Genomic DNA, 24,307 nt, shown 5'->3' on the forward strand with positions numbered 1-24,307 from the left:
TCACTTGTAATGCATCCTCAGATGTCAGCAGTGTGCTCATTGTTTGTCAAGAGGTGCACTGCTGTGTAATCATGCATTTCTAGTCTGGATGTTTATGATACCAGGCTATCGTCCCTGAGCAGCCTGGAGGAAGAAGCCAGCCTCCCCGGGCCCATCAGGAACACGGCATAAACTACCTTCCAAGGGGTTTTCCTAAGGATAGGTGCACACTACCAGAGATGACAGATAATGCCCCTCTGGGATTCCCTCAAAATGGAATGTTTTGTGTGATAGCTTTTGCATTTATTCCAGTTTCAACGAGTTCCTTATATTTAGTAATCATCACATTTTCAAGTCAAACAAATGTTATTCCCTTAATGAATGTTTGCATTTCATGTGATGAATAGTGTAATTTAAGTAACTTAAATCAATCTCTGGAAGTCTAATAGTAAACATTAATTAATTCTTAAATTTCTGGGGTTTTTGTTGTTTGTTTTTTTTGTTTGTTTTCTGAGATGGAGTCTTGCTCTGTCTCCCAGGCTGAAGTACAGTGGCGCCATCTTGGCTCACTGCAACCTCCACCTCCTGGGTTCAGGCAATTCTCCTGCCTCAGCCTCCTGAGAAGCTGGGACTACAGGCGTGTGCCACTATGCCTGGCTCATTTTTTGTATTTTTAGTAGAGACAGGGTTTCACCATGCTGGCCAGGCTGGTCTCAAACTCCTGATCTCGTGATCCACCCACCTTCGCCTCCCAAAGTGCTGGGATTACAGGCGTGAGCTACGGTGCCCGGCCAAATTTCTGATATTTATTTTAAAGGTGGTAAGGGGACAACTGATAAACAACACTGCCATAGAAAAAACTGAGAATGTTCCACTGAAATATAAAATTATTATATGGGTTAGACATAGCCACATTAGATGTCAAAAGAAAGCTACATGAAGTATATGCTTAATATAACAGAGTTAACATTGAACAAGATTGTTTGGGATTCCTGCAGCGGGATTACAGACGTTCTAAATACTGACCTTCTCTGATGGTCCTAAATTTGCATTAGAGTACAAGTGTAGAATTTCAAAAAGATGCTAAGGTAAAATCAAGGATTTTATGTAAAGGAAATTGTCGTAACTGTGTATCAATTCATTAAAGTATTGAGTATAGTTAATAACATTGAGGGTTTTTTAAAACCATTAAAAACATCCATAATTTAAGTAAAATCAAACTATTATACTATTAGCCCCTCTTTTATGTCTTAATGACAACACTACTTTTAAGCCAATTAACATGATCCCTAATTCATTGCCAATGAGAACCAAAAGAATCTCCAGGTATCAGAAATAGTTTCACTTAAGATACACAGATGGCCGGGTGTGGTGGCTCACGCCTGTGAGCACTTTGGGAGGTCGAGGCAGTCGGATCACGAGGTCAGGAGATAGAGAGCATCCTGGCTAACATGGTGAAACCCCATCTCTACTAAAAATACAAAAAAGTAGCTGGGTGTGGTGGCAGGTACCTGTAGTACCAGCTACTTGAGAGGCCGAGGCAAGAGAATGGTGTGAACCCGGGAGGCGGAGCTCACAGTGAGCCAAAATGGCGCCACTGCACTCCAGCCTGGGTAGCAGAGCAAAACTCCGTCTCAAAAAAAAAAACAAAAAAAAAAACAAAAAAAAGAGACACATTTGCATAAATACTGTTTTAGGAAAATAAGAGACCATAAGTAACACCTCCCCACCAAAAAATCACAAGGAATGCGATTTATGAGATGAGAAAATGAAAATATAGAGAGCTAGAAGGAAGTAAAATGTTAATTGATAATGTCGTACAAAAACCAATTATCCCTCCATATTTAAAAGTCTTTGTGCAATTTTCCTGAGGCCTCTGGGTCACAGGTTTCTTGATAGATCAAGTTGGCATTTTTTGAAACTAAGAGATCAAGCTGGCATTTTTTGAAACTAAGTAAAAAAAAAAAATGGGATTTTTTTTTCAATGAATCAAATATACTTTTCTGGGTAGAAAACAGCACAGAATAAGGAACTCAGTGTGCAGGAAGGATATAAAAATGATCATATACAGCAGTAGAAACTTTTTCCCTCTGAACAAAATCACATACAAACCCTAATACATAAGAGAGAAAAAAGAGTACCCATCCTGGTTAAACTTGAGTAGAGGGTTCAGAGACAGACAAAACTTTTTAGAAGCCTAGGGCTCTGCAGAACAGTTTTGAAATCATCGTGACAGCAAAAAGAGGAACGGAGTGGGTGCTGAGATTGAGAGTTCAATTTCCAGCTATATCTCTAAGATATGTTTGTGACCTTGGGAAAATCACTTTACCCCTTTAATCCTCAATGTTTTCATCTATTACATGACTTGAAAGCAGAGGTATCGGCTGGGCACAGTGGCTCACACCTGCAATCTCAGCACTTTGAGAGGCCAAGGTGAGATGACTGCTTCAGCCCAGGGGCTTCAGACCAGCCTGGGCAACACAGTGGAATCCTGTCTCTACAAAAAAAAATTTTTAATTGGTCGGGCATGTCAACATGTGCCTGTAGTCCTAGCATTTTGGGAGGCTGGGGAAGAAGAACTGCTTGAGCTCCGGAGGTCATGGCTGCAGTGAGTTGTGATCAATCCACTACACTCCTAGCCTAAGTGACAGAGTGAGACCCTGACTATAAAAAAGAAAGAGACTGAGTGAGAGAGAGAGAGAGAGAGAGAGAGAGAGAGAGAGAGAGAAAGCAGGCAAGCAGAGTTATCAAGATAAGGTTCTCACTGTGCCAATTCCTAATTCAAACTCTGGGAGACTCAGGTTTTGACTTTTTTAAGTTTTCAAATTGACATTTAAGTTCTTAAGAGTTCATTCACATAAATCAGAATCACTACTAGTCATATAACCCTCAATCTTGGATAGTTAAAGAAATCAGGCCATTTAGTTTTAGTTATTATTCTTTTATTTTCTCTTATCTGTTTATTACTTACTTATTTATTTTTGTAAAGATGAGGTCTCGCTATAGTCCAGGCTGCTCTCAAACTCCTGGGCTCAGGCAATCCTCCTGCCTCAGCCTCCCAAAGTGCTGGGATAACAGGCACGAGCCACCATGCCCGGCTGTATTTGTTATTTCTTTTAGAGACAGGGTCTTGCTTGTTGACCACGCTGGAGTGCAATGATATGATAATAGCTCACTGGAACCTCAAACTGCTGGCCTCAAGCAATCCTCCGCCTCAGCCTCCTGAGTGGTTAGGACTACAGGCGCGTACTACCATGCCCAGCTAAATTAATTTTTTTAAGAAAAGGGGACTTGCTCTCTTGCCCAGGCTGATCTGGAACTCCTGGCCTCAAGCAATCCTCCCACCTCAGGCTCCCAAAGCACTGGGGTTACTGGCATGAGTCACCACGCCTAGCCCTAAGTCATCTAGTTTTACAGTGTTATACAATGTATGACCATATGATAATAAGCAGAAAAATGCATTTACCACATTTGAGATAACCTTGGTGAATAAGTGTTTCTTTCCTCAATTAAATACATTAAACTAAAGCATAACACCACTGTTTGCCCAGAAAAGCCTTGGCATTTGCTAATATTTTCACTATTGGTAAAGTCAATGTTTCCTACTGCTAAAACTAGGAACACTAAATAATAATATTGACATTAATTTCCATCCCACTTACAGAACAAACAATGGCAGACTAAATTAAACGGAATGTGAAGCGGGCAACAAGTAGGTCAAATTAATTAAACCGTAAATTACAACCACACCAGAAAGACATGAACACAGAACCAAGAATCCAAGTCTAAGAAATGTTGCATAATCCAGTGTCAGCCAAATTTGACGATGTTTCCATGATCAAATTTCGCGCTTAGAAATGAGAAAGTCAAAGAGTCAATTTTAGTTTGTTTTATATTTTTCGTTTTAGACTAGTTAATTCTAATATATTAAACATAAGCATAGTAAGAATAGGTAAAATATACTGAGCAGCTAATATATGCCAATGCACTAAATTTTTTTGTTACTTTTTGTAATGAAAATTTTCAAATATAAACAAAAGTAGACAGTAAAAAATAATTAAAGCATCAATCAGCTTCAAGAATTATTACTTTATAGTCAATTGGTTTATCTATACCTCTACCAAGTTTCTCCAAAATCTCAATCACCATATCATTTCATCTGTAACTACTTCAATATACCTCAAACAGGAGTCCCTCTCTTTTTCTAAACATAACCATGACACCTTTACCACACTTGAAAAAAATGTAATGATAATTAAAGGCATTAACTCTTACCCCACACAAAATAGGTACTATTATTCTCATTTTACAGATGTTTCTGAGGCACACAACAGTGAAGTTTTATGTGCCCTGGATACACAGTACTGAATGGCAGAGGCAGGATTTGAAGCCAGACAGTCGAGTTCAAGAACCTGAGTCCTTCACTACATTATGTTTTGGTGCTTCTCAAAACTCAAATTTATGGTAATTAGTTGTTAAATATAAACACAGATAATTGACTAATAAAAGAACAGATGACCGACAGCATCAGACTTTAGCAAAATTTTCAAACTAGGAAAACATATCACAGTATTTCACCTATCCTCCAACTTCTTTCTTCATCCCCAGCTGGTATGCTCCATTGAACATCTTTACCTATCTTCATTTAACCTTGTACCAATTATTTTTAAAAGTAAGTTTATTCTTTTTACTATAACCAGCTCTATAAGGTTAAACTAACATTTGGGATGTACTCTGTGACTAATTTTCATCAAGACAGACTTACTGGATGCAGTCCTACTCAAAATTAAATATTCTCTTCAGAAGTCTATTATGAAATATATACACCTACTATGTACCCACAAAAAATTAAAAATAAAAATAAAAGAAGTCATGTTATGTGTGACCCCACGATGACTGGCCCCCAATGATTCTCACACACACACATAATGACAGACCTATTCATGCCTTTATGTAATATCCTCCCTTTCTTCCAAGTGGAGCTAGAGAGCTTAATGAAGTAAATGGCCATGTTAGAGAAGCCCACAGGAAAAGGAACTGTGGGTGGCATCAAAGAACTGTGGGCTGTCTCTCTAGGACCAGTCTCTCTAGGACCTCCAGCCAACAGCCAGCAAAACGCTGGGATCCTCACTTATAAAGCAATTCTACCAATAATGTGAACGATCTTGTAAGTACCTTCTTTCCCAGTTAAGCCTCCAGGTGACGATGCAGTCCATCTAATACTGTACAGCCTTCTGAGACCCTGAGCAGAGGGCTCAGCTAAGCCATGCCAGGCAGGACTCAAGACCCATGGAAACTGTAAGAGAGTAAATGTGTGCTGCTTCAAGCTGCTAAATTTGTGGCAGGTTGCTACATAGTAATAGAAAACTAACAGCTCATAGTTCTTTATAAGGTAGGCAACTCTCATCTCCAAGAAATTCTAGGCCAAGGAAATCTCTTCCATAATTTATAGTACAGAACTATAGCAGTTTCAGGCAAGAGTTCAAGCATATGAACAAAACTAAAGCTCTTTCTTGAAAAAAGTTTTGCTTTAGCCTTACTTGTAGAGAATCCAGCAAACTCTTGTGTAAACATAGGTAAGCTCTCCACTGGAAAAGTAAACATGTCAGGCTCCTTAGTTTACCAAACAAAATTACTTTTTTCGATTGCACAAAATGCTATCAAAAGCATGTGCATCTAATGACTTCCTTCCAGATAGTATATTATGAAAGGGGATGGGCGGGGGGAGAAATAACTTTACAGTGAAAAAAACTTGACAAACACTACCTGAACCAGGTGATCAAGGTTAGCTGAACCAGGTGATCAAGGTTAGCATCAACAGTAAAAAGTCATGTTGATATTACGTTCCCTTGGTACGATGTAATGAAAATGGCACTTTACCTTGGTTATCTTACCACTCAAAACTTGTAATCCCAATCTAATCATGGCAAAGACATCAGACAAATTCCAACTGAGGGGTATTCTACAAAATACCTGACCAGTACTACTCAAAACTATTAAGGTCATCAAAAACAAGAAAAGACTGAGAAACTGTCACAGCTAAGAGAAGCCTAAGGAGACACGGCGACTAAATGGCATGTGGTATCCTGGACAAGACCCTGACACAGAAAAAGGACACTCTGGTAAAAACTAAGGGAGTTTGAGTGAAGTACGAACTTTAGTTAAAAAGGATGTACTAATATTGGTCTATTAATTATGACAAATGTATCATATTACTATAAGATAGTAAGAATAGAGAAAACTGACCGTAGGGTATTTGGGACCTCTGTACTATATCTGCAATTTTTCTATACATCTAAAGCTATTCTAAAATAGTTAATTTCAAACATCAAAATGGAATGCTCTGCTCTTCTGGCACTACATTCAAATTCAGTCTTAAATTGTTTTGTTAGGAAACTTCTATTTAATGTTGGAGATACCAGACTAAACAACAGCTTTCTGGCCGGGCGCAGTGGCTCATGCCTGTAATCCCAACACTTTGGGAGGCTGAGGCGGATGGATCACGAGGTCAGGAGTTCAAGACCAGCCTGGCCAAGATGGTGAAACCCCCTCTCTACTAAAGATACAAAAAATTAGCCAGGTGTGGTGGCGCACACCTGTAATCCCAGCTACTCTGGAGGCTGAGGCAGGAGAATCACTTGAACCTGGGAAGCCGTGGTTGCAGTGAGCCAAGATCACGCCACTGCACTCCAGCCTGGGCAACAGACTTAGACTCCATCTCAAAAACAAAACAAAACAAAACAAAACAAAACAAACAAAAAACAACTTTCTGCTGTCAGTTCAAGTAACCAGAACGCTTAACAAACAACATTCTTCACTAGACTCACTAGACCTATATCCAGAGTCAAAATGGATTTCCATATAAAGAACACTTTGGAACCCCTTTTTCTCCCCCTTTTGAAACAGGGTTTTTGTCACCCAGGCTGGAGTGCAGCGGCATGATCACAGTTCACTACAGCCTCAACCTCCTGGCCTCAAGGGCTCCTCCCCAGCCACTGAGACTACAGGCATGTGCCCCCATAGTGGTTTCTGTTTGTTTGTTTGTTTGTTTTTGTAGAGACAGTGTCTTGTTATATTGTCCAGGCTGGACTCAAACTCCTGGCTTTAAGTGATCTGCCGTGGCCTCCCAAAGTGCTGGGATTACAGGTATAAGCCACTGTACCTGGCCTTGGAATTTTTTAAAAAATTTATTATTGAAGAATTTTTCTTTTAGACATAGTTTTGTGAACCTGATATCAAGTAACAGGCTATTAAGTTTTGACTTGCAGTATGGTGCTGGGAAATAGGTTTTCTCAATTGGATTTTTTCCTTTTATTTAATAATATTAGTTAAGGAATTCATGTTTTTTTGTTTGCCTGTACTGCCAGAAAGCAAAAGCTAAGTGAACTGTGGTAGCTCTAGTTAGCCTAAGTTTTCTGGTAAAATAGTATCCATCTCTCTTCTTCCCTACACTATCTGGCCCTAATTCTTTTAAATATGTTTTAATCTACTGATCTGTTAAAGACACCTGAAACTCTTTCTGAAAGTAGACTTTTTAAAAAATTCACAAATTATTTAGCCAGAGCGAGGACATGAAATTCATTAACAAGACAAATAATCATATTAGTATTTCTCCTCAGCAAGAATTTCCCTGCTTTTCTTGTCTTCTAGTTCTTTATTTTAAAAAAAGCAGCTTTACTGAGATATTATTCACACACCAAGCAATTCACCAATGTAAAGTGTAAAATTCAGTGTGTTTTGTATATTCACAGGATAGTGCAACCATCACAATCTAACTGAATATTTTTGTTCCGACTAAAAGAAACCTCATACCTGTTTAGCTGTCACTCATCGTTCCCCCACTCCTATCCCTCCACCAGCCCTAGGCAACCACTAATCCACTTTCTTTCTATAAATTTGCCTATACTAAATATTTCATCTCAATGAGATCATATAATATGTGGTCCTTTCGTGATTTGCTTCTTTTACTTGGCATAATGTTTTCAAGGGGCATTCACCTGGTAGCATGTATCAGTACTTCATTACTTTTATTGCCAAATAATATTCCATTGTATGGATATATTAATTTTAATTATCCATTCTTCAGTTGATAGACATTTTGGTTGTTTCTGCTTTTTGGCTATTATGAATAATGCTGCCATGAACATTGATAACATTTTTATGTGAATGTGTTTTCACTGATCTTGGGTTTAAGCCTAGCAGTTGGAACTGCTGGGTTATATGGTAATTCCACATTTAACATTTTTTGGAACATTAAACATTTTGAAGAAATAACAAAACTGCTGCATCATTTTATATTCTCTCTCACCAGCAATGCCAGAAAGTTCTACTTCCCACATATCCTAACCAACACTTGTTATTGTCCATCTTTTTTTATTACAGCCATCTTAGTGGATACGTGGTATCTCATTGTGGATTTTATTTGCACTTTCCTAATGACTTAATGATGTTGAGAATCTTTCCGTGTGTTTGTTGACCAACTGTATACATCTTGAGGGGCATTACACACTGAAATCTTTCCTCTATTTTAAATTATTAATCTTTTTACTGTTAAGTTATTAGAGTTTTTATATGTTCCAGATACAAGTCCCTTATCAGATGTACGATTTGCAAACATTTTCTTCCATTCTGTGGGTTGTCTTCACTTTTCTGATGGTATTGTCTGCAGAACAAAAGTTTTTAATTTTGATGTAGTCCATTTATCTATTTTTCCCTCTGTCCCTTCTGCTTTTGGCAGTCTATTTAAGAAACCACTGCCTAACTCCAAATCAGAAAGATTTGCTCGTATGTTTTCTTCTCTTCATAAATGTGAGAGCTAAAACTATAAAACTCTATGAAAACTCTTAGAGAGTTTTGTGGTCCATTTGAAGTTAATTTCTGTGTATGGTGTAAAGCAAAGGTCCAACTTCTTTCTTTTGAACATGGATATACACTTATTTCACCACTGTTTGATTGAAAGACTCTTCTTTCTCCAATGAATTATCTCCGTAGACTTAACAAAAGTCAAATGACTATAAATGAAAGGTTTTATTTCTGAATTCTTGAATCTATCCCATTTATCTGTATGCTAGGACCACATTATCTTGCTTCTTCTAGTTCTTGATATTCCAGATATTGACAGTCATCTTCCTCTGCTAAGGCTGGTGTTTAGTAAAGCTGTGTGAGCACCCCTACAGGGCCTAGGACCCAGAACCTAGTTGTGGTGTTTTAGTAACTGTTAATGAATCAAATGAAAAGATTTCTGATTGTGGATTAGGAGAATTTTTTCAATTTTAAAAAAAGTCAATAGACAAATATTAAAAATTGTTTTGACAATAAACTATCAAATTAGCAAAATAACAACAGGTAAATATAACTAAGAAAGAAGTAAAATAAGTTACAGGGCAGAGAATGATAATGGAATAACAGTTTGGACTAGTCATCTAGCTGATTTATTAATTAATGAGAGTATATGTTTATATTCCAACTATTTCTTTTTAAAAAGGACTGAGGCGTTTACAAAAATCAAACATATAACATAAGGCAATTAAAAATAAAAAATAATAGGTATTTCATCATTATTTTCCCAAAGCCATAGAGCCTTGGGAAAAGGCCAAATATTTCCAGATCAGCAGACATGCAAAGGCTTCACTAGAATCAAGCCCACTAGCCTACAAGCAGCACACACAAGGGGAAACTTCTTTCTTCTTCCTCCCTGCCTCCCTCCCTTCCTTCCTTTTTATAGAGACAGAGTCTCGTTATGTTACCCAGAATAGTCTTGAACTCCTGGGCTCAAGGTATCCTCCCTCCTCAGCCCCCCAAAGTGCTGGGATTACAAGCATGAGCCATCATGCCCAGCCAGAAACTTCTTTTGTGAGTTGGGCTCTTCAAGGAAGAATAGATATAGGAAGTTCTGGCCCTCACCTCCCAAAAATCTCTGCTTTTTAGTCAAAAAAGGACGAAGAAATCTAGGGTTTCTTTTTGTCCTCTGGTTCCTCCAAAGTAGGTCAGGTCTGTGTGTAATTATTGGGTTTCACATTCCTTCGGAAAAGGAAGAGATGTCAATTCATGGAGGTATTTAACAAACAGCAGATTCAAGCTAGGGCTAGGGGCAAAAGAGTGCTTCTGCTCCCAAACAGAAAATAAAAATAAACAAACTAAGAAACAGTCTTTGGTTTTTAACAATAATAAGCCAATTTTAAGGCAGGTAGAATAAAAGGCCTAATTTCTCATTCTAAGGCTACAACCACTGAACTGAAGCTTGTGAATGAATTTTCCTAGTTTCATCTTCTTCCTAGGCATGCTCTCTATTTAGCAAGGTTGACATAAAGAAATTCTGGAAAAAAATGCAAAATTTATTTTCTGTAAAACCTTATGTGCAAGAGCATGTACCAAAAGATTAAGAATTACTATCTGCATTACCAAAAGTCTTCTTCAGAAAAAGAATCACCTCAGGGTTCCTTTCAACAACACACTTATAAAAAATTTTATTGTAAAATATGTCATATTCAAACCATAGTTCCTACGTACTCTTCCATTCCACAGCATCACACCATCCCACTCCAAGAAAACCACCATCCTGAAGTTTGTTCATTGGCTTTTCTTTATAATCCTACCAGATACGTATCCCCAAATAACATATTATTTAGATTTGCCTGCGTCTAAACTTTATGCAAATAGAATCATACTTTTTTTTTTTTTTTGAGGCAGAGTCTCACAATGATGCACAGGCTGGAGTGAGTGATACGAGCATAACTCACTGTAGCTGCAAACTCCTGGGCTCCAGTGATCCTTCCACCTCAGCCTTCTGAGTAGCTAGAAATACAGGTATACACCACTATGCCCAGATAATGTTTGTTTAATTTGTTGTAGAGAAATGGTCTTGCTATGTTGCCCAAGCTGGTCTTGAACTCCTGGGCTCAAAGGATCCTCCTGCCTCAGCCTCCCAAAGTGCTGGGATTATAGGCTTGTGCCACTGCACCCAGCCCATATTTATTATTTCTAACTGCCTTTTTTGATCCCCGCTATTTTGGAATATTCCTCTATGAAGATGCATGTAGTGGCACTTAATTCATTTTATGTCCTTTTATAAATATACCAACTGTATTTACGCTTTACAATTGCTAGACATTTGAGTTGTTTGGATTTTTAGTTACTATGAATAATACTTTAAATATTCTTACATATGTCTCTTAAGCCATGCATGTAAGAATTTCACTAGGAGACATACCTAGACATCACTAGGTAAAACCAAACTGTCTTGAAAAATGGAGGTACCCAACAGTAGGACTGCTCCTACTGCTCATATCATCTCTCTAACAATTGTAACTACATCTTTTATTTTTCCCTGTTTGGTGGGAGAAAAGGGGGGAGCAGGAGATAGACAGTTCTTCAGCATTTTAATTTGCATTTTTTTGATTACTGAAAGGGTAGAGGATCTTTTACATGTTCATGGACCATTTGTTTCTACTCCTGTAAAAGTAACTTTTTCATGACTTTTCTATTTCCATTTTTTCTAATTTTTTTTAATTTGAGGAGTTCTTTTATATTCTGGCTAACAAATCTTTGCCAGTACATCTCTCAAGTTGTGGCTCACTTTCTCACTCTATGATGTTATCTTTCTTAAAGTAAACTTTAATTGAACTGTAACATATATGCAAAAATGTGACCAAATTATTAAGTGTAACTCACATGAACAAAAGCAATTTGGGTCCTCAATAATTTTTAACAGCAGGCTGAGTGCAGTGGCTTATGCCTGTAATCCCAGCACTTTGGGAGGCGCCAAGGTGGGCGGATCACTTGAGGTCAGGAGTTCAAGATCAGCCTGACCAACATGGCAAGACCTCATCTCTATTAAAAACACAAAAATTAGCCAGGTGTGGTAACAGGCACCTGTAGTCCCAGCTACTCGGGAGGCTGAAGCAGAAGAATTGTTTGAACCCAGGAGGTGGAGTCTGCAGTGAGCTGAGATTGTGCCACTGCACTCTAGCCTGGCCAAGAGAGCAAGACTCCATTTTCAAAAAAAAAAAAAGGCATAAGGGATCCTAAGATTTAAAAAGTCTGGGATCCACTAGATCAGATAGATGTTATCATCTCATTCTCTATGTCACTAAATATCTCATATGTTCCATCTCTTCTTTCTCTGCACTAAATTCTGGAAATTTTCTTCAGATCTATTTTTCAGTTCATTAATTTACTCTACTCTGTATCCGCTTTCCATTGTATTTTTCAACTACAAATGCTCCTCAATTTACAAGGGGCTTATGTCCTTATAAGCCCATCATAAGTTGAAAATATTACTAAGTCAAAAATGTATCTAATAACACCTAGTCTACCAAACATCATAGCCTGGTCCACCTTAAATATACTCGGAACACTGACGTTAGCCTACTACTAAGCAAAATCATCTTACGGGGTGTCCAAGGGAGGGAACACAGGCATGGGTTCTTAGTTCCTGTTTCTGGTTGGTTCAGTAAAGCCCCTTCCTCAGCCTTCCTTTCTGCTTATCACTAGAGACAGAAACTAAAAACCATGGCGTCAGGCTGCTAAAAGCCTAAAACAAAACAAAACAAAACAAGGTGGGTTGGACAAGCTTGAATTCTAACACAAAGCCTATTTTACAATAAAGTGCTGAATATCTCATGAATACTATACTGAAGTATAATATCTACTGAATGAGTATCACTTTCACACCACTGTAAAGTTGAAAAACCATAATCAGGTCAGGTGAGGTGGTTCATACCTATAACTCCAGCACTTTGGGAGGCCGAGGCGGGCAGATCACTTGAGCTCAGGAGCTCGAGAACAGCCTGGGCAACATGGTAAAACCCTGTCTCTACTAAAAATAAAAAAACTCGCTGGGTATAGTGGTGCACGCCTGTAGTCCTAGGTACTCGGGAGACTGAGGTGGGAGGATCGCTTGAGCCCAGGAGGTGGAGGCTGCAGTGAGCTGAGATCGTGCCATTGCATTCCAACCTGGGTGACAGAGCAAGACCCTGTCTCAAAAAATAAATAAATAAATAAAAATAAGAAAGAAAAAAAAGGAAAGAAAAATTAAAATCAGACCATCATAAGTCTGGGGGCATCTGTAACGTTTTTTACTTCTAGAAGTTCTACAGAGCCTGAGTTCTTCTTCCATATTTTCCTCATCAGTTTTAAGAGTCTCCTCATCATATTTTTAACCTCCTCCTTTATTTCTTTAAACATCTGTAGGCTTTGTAAGACTGATGGTTACCACTGATGTTTAGTCACCTGTCAATCGATGCATATCAAACCACTCGAAAATTTAGTGGATCAAAACAACAATAATCACTTATTTTGCTCACAAATTAGCAATCTGTTCAGGGCTTAGAGAGGAGAGCTTGCCTCTGCTCCACACGGCACCACCCAGGGCAGCTTGATAGAAAACTGAAGGATCCACTTGCAGGATCGCTTACTTACAAGAATGGCAAGTCAGTACTGGCCGTCAGCTGGAAGCTTCTAGCTGGGGCCACTGGCCTGAGACCTCAGTTCCTTTCCATAGGGATCTCTCCATGGGCTTCTTCAGAGTATGCTGATGGGTTCCAAGAATGATTCTCTCAAGAGAATAAATAAATGTGTGGTATTTTTATGACTTAGCCTCAGAAATGACATAATATCACTTCTGTCGTATTCTTCAGGTCAAAGCAGTCACAAAGGCCTGCCCAGGTTCAACAGAAAGAGATTCTATTTCTTGATAGTACAATAGTAAGGTTCTAGAAGAGCAGGAGTCAGGAAATACTGTTTCCATACCTGGAAAATAGAATCTGCCCCATCTGACTAACTCACAGTTGCTTATTTTCTTTTGCAAACTCACATTTCTTGCAACTTCCTCTATTAAAATTCTTTAAGGCCTGACTATAAAGTGTGTTTTGTCCAGGCATGGTGGCTCATGCCTGTAATCCCAGCACTTTGGGGGGCCAGGGCAGGAGGACTGCTTGAGCCTAGGAGTTCACAACCAGCCTGGGCAACATAGCAAGACCCTGTCTCTAAAATTAATTAATTTATTTAAAAGTGTGTTTCTACAGAGATACGAATTTGATCCTCCCAGACACTGGGGACCATAACCAAATAGGAATACTTTCACCTAAGTTTTCAGTTTAGAGATTTTCAGTCCTCACAGGTAGTATAAAATCTGACTGCAAATCTTTGTGAGTATGGGCGTCTGCTTAGGCAATTACATGGGAGGTTTCTTTCCCCTCTCCAACCAGATCCAAGACAGTAAGAGGCAAGTCTCTGTAAGCAGGACATCTTTTTTCTACTCATGCACTGAAGACTTGCACCCTCCAGGGTCCCAATTCCATCTGGGACAGTCTCCAACAGGACCTTCCACAATGCTTAGGTACTACTCGTCTCTTGTCCCTCCACTTTGCTCTAATCCTATAAGAAACCCTCAGAACCACCAACACCTTCAGGGCTTCCTCTGCCTTATGAAATGATGCTTTTTTTCTTTTTCAGATGGAGTCTCACTCTGTCACCAGGGCTGGAGTGCAGTGGTGCGATCTCGGTTCACTGCAGCCTCCACCTCCCGGGTTCAAGCAATTCTCCTGCCTCAGCCTCCCGAGTAGCTGAGATTACAGGCGCCCGCCACTAAACCCAGCTAATTTTTTGTATTTTTAGTGGAGACAGGGTTTCACCATGTTGGCCAGACTGGTCTTGAACTCCTGACCTCGTGATTTGTCCACCTTGGCCTCCCAAAGTGCTGGGATTACAGGCGTGCACCACTGCGCCCGGCCTCAATTATTTTTCTTACACTAGTTCCAGAATGTTCTATGTATATTATATGTGCTCATACATTTTTACCTTTCCTAGCCTCATTTAAAAATGTTCCAACTGGCTCACACCTGTAATCCTAGCACTTTGGGAGGCCGAGGCGGGCAGACCACGAGGTCAAGAGATCAAGGCCAACATGGTGAAAACCATCTCTACTAAAAATACAAAAATTAGCTGGGCATGGTGGCATGCGCCTGTAGTCCCAGCTACTCAGGAGGCTGAGGCAGGAGAATCACTTGAACCCAGGAGGCAGAGGCGGCAGTGAGCTGAGATCATGCCACTGCACTCCAGTCTGGGCGACAGTGCGAAACTGTCTCCAAAAAAAAAAAAAAAAAAAAAAGTTCTGAACAGAAGGGATTTCTCTGAATATCTAATCTACTATATTCCCAAAATCAAATTACTCATCATTCATCTTATTTCATTTATTAAAAACTGATTGGCCAGGCATGGTGGCTCACGCCTGTAATCCCAGCACTTTGGGAGGCTGAGATGGATGGATCACTTGAGGTCAAGAGTTCAAGACAAGCCTGGACATGCCAAAACCCATCTCTACTAAAAATACAAAAATTAGCTGGGCATGGTGGAGGGTGCCTGTAATCCCAGCTACTCGGGAGGCTGAGGCAAGAGAATCACTTGAACCCAGGAGGCAGAGGTTGCAGTGAGCCGGGATCGTGCCACTGCACTCCAGCCTGTACGACACAGCAAGACTCTACCTCAAAAAAAAAAAAAAAAGGTCAGTAATTTCAAGAATACATCTGTATTTTAATAAGGCAGGTATGTAAAATATCATATATCAGCTGAATAAAAATGCTTTGGAAAATGTTCTTAATATACTTTCCTATAAAGCAAATCTGAGGGAATTTAAACTTATTAGAGATGTTAACTTCTGCCCTTGATACTTCACATGTTTTAAACACTATTGGGAGCTGTGCCCCTGTATCTACTGTAAACACGGTCTAGAACTGCACCACCACTGAAGAAAAAAGAAATTTTACTATTGAAAAGAAAAGCAAAGGAAGGCCAGGCGTGAGGGCGCACACCTGTAATCCCAGCACTTTGGGAGGCCAAGATGGGAGAATTGCTTGACCATCCTGGGCAACATGCGAAACCCCAACTAAAAATTAGCTGGGTGTGGTGGTGCATGGCTATAGTCCCAGCTACTCGGGTGGCTGAGGCAGGAGGATCACTTGAGCCCAGACGGCTGGGGCTGCAGTGAGTTGTGATTATGCCACTGCACTCCAGCCTGGGTGACGGAACAAGACCCTATCTCAAAAAAAAAAAAAAAAAATTAAATCATGGTAGCATTCAACGTTCAAAAGAAGCAGCTGCAGTTCGTGGGGGAAAAGGGATCTATAAACCACTGGGATAAGGACCTTTAAATGTTAGATCTCCCCACCATGCTAAAAGTGATGGCTACAAATTACCATATTCCCAAAAAGATGACAGCCAAACTCATATATCCCAGAAGAGAAATAGCTATTACGGCTATTAGTAGGCACTGGCAGGAGGCTTAACAAGTCACTGAACAAACCATTTATTGTTGTTCGTCTTGAGCAATATGACCTTTTAGCTCAGTCTGCTAAACATCACAGTGGTCCATAAGGGGAAAAGCTACGTGGATGCAAATTCCTCAATGCAATTTACCCTATAGGCAGCATGCATTTCCAGATTCTTCATCCTACTTCACTCCACTCCCCTCTGGGTCATAATAGAACTTAGCAGATGTCAGAATTTGCTATGAATAAACTCTGGAGCCCAGATAAGAAAGCTCAGCAAAGTATGCATTTGGTGCTGGCAAAAATGGTTGTTTTGTGTACTGATTTGGATTTGCTAACTTAGAATATCTACGGTTTCAAAAACGTGTCTAAGATTGATTGTTGAGTTTTTTTATAAGTTGGAAAAAAAGCAACACACACACACACACAGACACACACACAGACACCCCAAGACAGGCCTACAAGTCTTCTGAGATCATCCTTCTCTCCATACCAACAAAATACCAAGGCCATTATGCAATGTGTGGTTTCTTCTCATAATTGAAGAAATTAATAGCTTTTGGATACAAAACTTAGATAGCTTTACCCTGAGATATTTTCCTAGCCTTGGATCTCTGTGTATAGAGTCCAGAAGCACCAGTTACTGCACTCCCAAATAGGGGCCTACAAAAGGTTCTTTTATTCACTGGCAAACTTTCTTCATAGCAAAACTTCAAAAATGTCTTTTGGAAAAGTTTTCTACGTGTGAAAAGAGTCTGCAGCAAATCCCTGTTATATAATGGTTTATATTACCAAACTAGTGGTATTCATCTATTTTGTATTTCATCTCGTGTTTATTGGTAGTTGTTTTCCTAATGTTAAAATCAAAGTGTTAGGCAACATAGCAAGATAGAGAATAGGGCATGGAGAATTCATTTAGCCTAATAAGATGTTACCAAGTTTAAAGAGTCGAACCTAGAAGAGAGAACTGTGCAGCTCCAATTATAAGTGATCTGACATACACAGATTTGGGAGGCAAAGTTACATTCTCTATGATGCTGGCTGTAGGCTTGTCAAAAAAATTTTAAAAAGTTACATTCTCCAGTTTCAGGCAATGAACATCTAATCCACAGCACAGTTTGTATTTGAATAACTAGAGTATTTATATAAATTCATTACAGCCTAGAAATTAATCTTACTAGTTGAGTTTGCGCTTGTAAATTAGTATTACAGTTACTTATCCATCTAGACATCAAAATGCTAGTCCGTGTAGAGGTTCAATATAACTCAATCTGTTTTGGTCTGCTTTATGTCAAACTTTTTTGGCCTCCATTTGTTCGCTTGTATCTTTGGAAATAACTTCATGTATGTCAAATACAAACAAACAAATAAGAAAACTTAAGCTTGCATGTATGATACTAAGAAAACTAGGTTTTTCTTTTTCTAAATTTCAATTTATTTAGGGTAATAATGAACATGAATCAAGAGAAGACATTGTTTAGGGAAAATAAACACTTTGTAACACAGTGTTCTAGTACAGATTACTGTTCAATAAATAGAATAATTACAGACAAAAAGGTCCTCATTTTTTCCTACATAGAAATTGAAGAATTTACTGACATGAGCCTCAGTCCAGTTATTTCAGATGCGGGCTATTGGAAGAAAATCAATTTATAATTTCAGATACCTCTGTTAAAGTTACACAACCAGATCTGGGTTTCTACTGGGCTGTGGTAACTCACTTTATTTAGTGAAATGACCCATCAAGGGCATCAATCATTCTGGTGGCAAAAAATATCAACATAATTGTGATATTTTAGACATACAGCTTTTTCTTCAGTCCACTTTTCCTCCTCTCTCTGAAGAACAATTTCTAAAACTTATACTCTAAACTTCTGGTTTGCAGTGTCAAGCCGACACTCCCAACACCATTAACAGTGTAGAAAAAGGAAAGAACGCCTGGGCTTGGGGCAAGAGAATGACATTGGCATCCTTACTCTGCAACTTAGCCTCCTACCTGTAATAACTACTTCAATAAGGTTCCTATAAAGATGACAACATAAAATGTAGTAGCTGGCATAGAACAGATAACTAGTCATTATTCACTGTTCTTGTTGCTGTTATTATTACTACTAATACTATTAGTATTATTCTAATAGTATTTTCCCTCATGAGGTCTCTATCCCATTTCCTGGTAATTGCAAACATCTGTCACTTTATTTAAACCTCCTAACCAACCTGAGCCCCCTAACTTTCAACAGATGACTTAGCTTTGAGCTTAACAGAGAAAACAGACAAGAAGTCCCTCAACTTCCTTTATGCATCTATACATTGTCTTGCACCCAATCTTTCCTTTACTCTTTCTTCCCAGAAGGAGGTCCTTCCTTTATCCTCAGGCATGTAATAAATACAAAGTAAGTGTTAGTCACTAGATATTGTCATCATCCTCGAACAAAAGGAATAGCAATTTCCAAACTCTGCATTACAGAAGATGGACTGATACTCTAATTTCGGGGTTGGCAGCTACCAACACTCAAGATCATGAAGAGCGGCTACCAGTTTTACTGGATTATTCTCCTCTTCATGTTCAACATCCATTTAGCTGTCATAAGGAAGGTCAAGTTCTCAAGACAAAAAAAGAAAAAACTAAACAAATGCTGGCTCAAACTCATAGAAACAGAAAGTAGAATGGTGGTGCCAGAGGCTGGAGGGAAGGGGAAATGAGGAGTTGTTACTTAATGGGTACAGAGTTTCAGTTTTGCACTATGAAAAGAGTCCTGGAGATTGACTGCACAACTATATAAGTGTACTTAACACTAGTGAACTGTACACTTAAAAACGGTTACAATGCTAAGTTTTATGTTATGTGTATTTTACCACAAAACAAACAAATTGGTACTAGCTCAGTGCCACTCCAATATGACCCCTCACCAACCTTTGCCTTAACTTCATTTTCTGGAACTCTATTCAAATCAGGGTTAAAACTTGCCATTTCAATTTGTTCAAACAAATTCCTGGCCAGCATCTAAGAGAAATGTGTGTATCCTGTGTCTTCATAAAAGATTGAAAAAAAAAAAAAAAAAGAAGAAGAGCCTGTTTCTAAGGTACATTTTGGGGGTTAGGACTGAATAGATATTCTGAGAGATAATGAGTACAACATCTACCTCCTTCAACCCAGCAGAAATAAATATAAAAATAACTCTTCAAGAGTACTACTCAAACTGCCAGTGTTCTGACATCTGCAAACAAGATCCTTGGGGCAGAGGTATGGAAAAGAATAAATAGGTACTAGGAGAATGCCCTCTTAACACAACCTGCTTTCATGGAACTCACCACATGAAATCCATGCGGTAGGAAAAAATTTACTTGAGATGCAAATATTTACAAAAACTATGCTTTAGATAAAGACCATCTATTTTTAGAAGAGAAAATATGCAATAAAACTAGTACAGCAACAAACTAAAATGCAGGGGGAGGAGGTAGTAGTAAACCACGTCCACCAGAATAAGAAACTATACTTTTGACTGCTATTTTTAAACTGAAGTATTCACTCTTTCCCTCAAACCGCTGAAGAATCATTATGCAGAGAACATGGTATGTTGAAACACATGCAAATACACGTGAACAAAGCTGTTTGTTTGTATTCACAGAACTTAGGTGTGGTTTGGATGGTACAACTAGTACCATGAAGTATGTAAAGGACACAGCACCATGTAATGTGAGAAGTAGAAAGATCTTTGGAAATATCTCATTCTAACCTAACCCCTTTGTTTCACAGATGATGAAACTAAAGCAAAGAGGAAGCAAGCAAAGCCTAAGTACAAAATAAAGAGATCCTAGTGCAGAAAAATGCAGTAACGCCTGAAATCTCAGTACTTTGGGAGGCCGAGGTGGGTGGATCACGAGGTCAGGAGAATGAAATCATCCTGGCTAACACGGTGAAACCCCGTCTCTACTAAAAATACAAAAAACTAGCCGGGCGTGGTGGCGGGCGCCTGTAGTCCCAGCTACTTGGGAGGCTGAGGCAGGAGAATGGCGTGAACCCGGGTGGTGGAGCTTGCAGTGAGCCGAGATCACACCATTGCACTCCAGCCTGGGTGACAGAATGAGACTCTGACTCAAAAAAAGAAAAATGCAGTAACTTTCTAATGATAATTTTTAAAAGAACACATTCAGAATAGCCACAAAGTATCAGAAGAAACATTATAAAATGTTTCAAGAAAATATTATAAGAGAAAAAACACTGGCTCAGCCAGTGGTGCTCACACCTGTAATCCCAGCACTTTGGGATGCCGAGGCAGGTGAATTGCTTGAGCTCAGGAGTTTGAGACCAGCCTAGGCAACATAGCAAGACTATATCTGTACAATAATAATAAGAATTTAAAAATTTAAAAATTAGCCAAGCATGTTAACATGCACCTGTGGTCCCAGCTACTTGGAAGGCTGAGGTGGAAGGACTGCTTGAGTCTGGGGGGTTGAGGCTTCAGCAAGCCACAATCATGCCACTGCACTCCAGCCTAGGTAACAAAGCAAGACTCTTTCTCAATAAATAAATAAATAAATAAATAAATATTACATATATATGTATAAATATAAATGTTGAGAATTTTATGGAGAGGAGTATAAAACTTCACTGAAAAATCTAAAAGAAGACAACATATGCCCTGTGCATCAATGAATTTAAATACCAAAAAAGCAAAACAAAACAAAAAAACCCCCGCAATTCTCCCTGTCTGCCCCTACACAATTCACACTCTAGTCTGTCTCCCAGATAAGAGTACAATATAAGTAAAGAAGTCTTCTCCAGTATTTGGTGGTAATAATGGCAAGAGAACACAGACGGAAAAATACATGAGGATAAACCAGGAAAACATGTCTTACCTAAGCAGTTTAAACTTTAAATGCAGGTTTCTAGTCTATGATGCCCAGCCAGCAGCACCTTTCCTTCCACATTTTTTTTCCCCCATGTTCAAATGTCTCTCAGATAATACGTGTTTCCAGGCAGTTCTCTATTCGCTTTTTAAATCAGTAAGGCTTTTTAAAATGCAAAGTCAACTTTGGAAACAATGTGGGCCAGCCAGAAACTAATTTAACATTGTAACTTTAGAGCTCACCATACACTTATTTAAGGTCTGCGCAACCTTGCAATTTAGTAGGCTGCCACTCTGCCTCTTGAAAATAAGCAAAATGTTGCTGGCTCAACACAATAGAAACTATCCTAAATCCCAAGAGCAAGCAAGTAGAACCAGGTCAGTCCTCTGAGACCTCCAGCCAAAAAGATACAGTATCAGTAAAATCCTAATAAAAATTATAAATTGAAACTAAAGGCAACCTAAGTGTTTTTTTTTTAATTAGTATCCTAGAAGTAAAGAAGGGATTGGAAAAATTAAAATGAAAAATTAGACTTGACTGAGTTCCTATTACTGTGAGTAGTTACTGTGAATACCCTGACTGTGAGTTCCTACGACTTCCAACTACTGTGGACTTCCAAATTAAAAATATGCAGATTTTGACACATGAAGTAAGATACGGTTGGGTGATTAACAAGAGTAAATTTTTAACTTAAGCAGATAGTTTCTGAAACTTTAACTCAAAAAAGGTAACTAAAAACACACATAGGATTTTACGTTCAAACGCTACTACAAACTGGGAAGTAAAAGCAATTGAAATTTCAAGTCTAATAGAACAATTTCTGTGTCTCAATCTTTTATTATATAGGATCCAAGGCAGCTGAAATTTAAATTTCAGTCTGAAAACAGTGGCAAAAGACCTTTTCTTCTCACTCAGAAAAAAATAAGCTGGGAACAGTAGACCTTCTGTGAGAAGGCAGCAGGCCATTCTGTATTTTAGCGGGGTCGTCATGTAAAGAAAAGGCTATGACTGAACACAAGAACTATGCAACTTCTTGGCAGCAATACATGTACTTACCAATACCAATCACTGTTGTGCTCCTGCCTAGCCAACTACCAGAAAGTCTGCACTAAGTCTACAATTCAAAGGTGAGAACCCTCCCTGAATAAAACCACTGTGGAGGCCAAGAGTGTCTAGACCTGAGGAGGAGCAGACCTGCCAACATCAGAGCACTCCCCAGTTCAAAGAATGAACTTCTTTTTCCCTTTGAGAGACAGAGAGAATGCTGTGAACGGGGCCAAAGGTCAGGAGGCTTACCAAAACTGGGTATAACCTAAACACATTAACAAGTAAAGAAACAAATCTAAATTCAGAATATGTAGTCTAATACCTTAGTATAACAGTGCAAATTACTTTATTGGCAGTATGTTGAAAGTAAATTTTTTTTAAAAAAGAAAACCTTCATAAGCCACTATTCACTTGTTCACTCTTCCCAAACACAGGTATCTCCAACCAGACAGTAATAACTTTCACATTCGTATCTCCAGGCTTCATATTTTCAACAGTCATCTCCACAATATTACCTTTGTGTCCTTGGGTACCTCAAACTCAACCCATCTACAACTAAGCTGATTATATTTTCTTCTCCTACCAAACCTTCTCTTCCACACTGAATTTCCCTTGTCACCTAAAAGCACTGTTTGGACAAACCAATAACTTCCTAATTAATCTACTTAACAAGGTCACCTCCTCTCCACCTCCCAAAATCATTAATCCTTAACATTCCATTAATTTTCTTCTACAATGAAAGCTGTTACCACAAAATTATCACCACTATTTTTCAGCGACATTTACATTGTGTCAAGAGCTGTGCTTTATATATTATCCCGTTCAATCAAATCCTCACAACAGTTCGAGGTAGGCATTACTATGCTTGTTTTACAAATGAATTAAACCAAAGTTTAAGGCTTATCCAAGGCCAGAGAGAGAGCTGGTTAGTGGGAGACTAAGGATTTTAATATCAGGCACTAACTTTTAACCAATATAAAAGTAACCTGCCTTGGCTGGTCGTGGTGGCTCATGCCCGTTAATTCCAGCACTTTGGGAGGCCGAGGTGGGCAGATTCTAGGTGGCCAGGAGTTCGAGACCAGCCTGGCCAACATGGCGAAACTCCATCTCTATCAAAAATACAAAAATTAGCCAGGCATGGTGGCACATGCCCATAATCCCAGCCACAGAGGAGGCTGAGGCATGAGAATCACTTGAACCCGGGAGGCAAAGGCTGCAGTGAGCCGAGATCATGCCACTGCACTCCAGTATGGGCAACAGAGCAAGACACTGTCTCAAAACAAACAAAAAACCCTGCCTCATTAGAGAATGCTTTCTAAAAATTGAGGGAAGGGGGAGAAATGTATAATTTGAACATTGTAATAACTAAGTTACAAATTCATTATTTAACAATATAGTTTCAGTCAAGAAGTACACATAATTCTATACTATTAGAGATACTCTCAAAATACAAATGTGATCTAAAAGGTCTAACCAAACAAATTTTGCTGGCTGCCTATTAAATGATAAAGTAAGTGAAACTATTTCACAATCGGCCTTCAACCTATCTTTCAACTAGATTTTCCAATATTCCCAGCACTGTCCCCTCCCTATCCCCATACTTTTTGGTACTAACCACTATACACAGCTAGTAATGCCCATTCAATCTCCTAACACCAGGTCTATGGCAAATGTTTTCAATGCAGCCTCCCCTGACATCTTCAGGCAAAATTAACTCCTCCTTCCTCTTGCTTTTATGGCAGGTTTTTCATTTCTAACTCACAGCATACACATCTATATACATGTACACCCATACACGTATATCACTAAATTTATTATAGATACCAAAAAAGGGGGTAAATCTTGTCTTTCTACATATTTAGACATACATACAAAAAACTCATGGCTGGGTGTGATGGCTCACACCTGGAATCTCAGCACTTTCGGAGGTCAAAGCGGGTGGATCATTTGAGGTCAGGAGTTCGAGACCAGTTCGACCAACATGGTGAAACCCCATCTTTACTAAAAATACAAAAAATTAGCCAGGTGTGGTGGTGGGCGCCTATAATCCCAGCTACTCAGGAGGCTGAGGCAAGAGAATTGCTTGAACCCAGGAGGCAGGGCTGCAGTGAGCTGAGATCCTACCAATGCACTCCAGCCTGGGCGACAGAGCGAGACAAAAAAAA

The 24,307-nt window shown here is 39.0% G+C and overlaps 1 protein-coding gene across 8 annotated transcripts in view; it reads right to left on the reverse strand.

Moving 5' to 3' along the window:
* The window catches only part of LOC105476441 (SIK family kinase 3), a 258,371-nt gene that overhangs the window by 130,112 nt on the left and 103,952 nt on the right, over nt 1-24,307 (reverse strand). Inside the window, exon 1 of one of the 8 annotated variants that reach the window (XM_011732410.3) lies at nt 5,155-5,275. The exons of the other annotated variants lie outside the window; for them this stretch is intronic. The gene's annotated coding sequence lies outside the window, so the exon portion shown is untranslated. Of the gene's footprint in view, nt 1-5,154; nt 5,276-24,307 lie in introns of those variants that run through there. 8 annotated transcript variants of the gene reach the window in all.

Source organism: Macaca nemestrina, chromosome 12, assembly GCF_043159975.1.
Source record: "Macaca nemestrina isolate mMacNem1 chromosome 12, mMacNem.hap1, whole genome shotgun sequence".
Classification (NCBI taxonomy): Eukaryota; Metazoa; Chordata; class Mammalia; order Primates; family Cercopithecidae; genus Macaca; species Macaca nemestrina.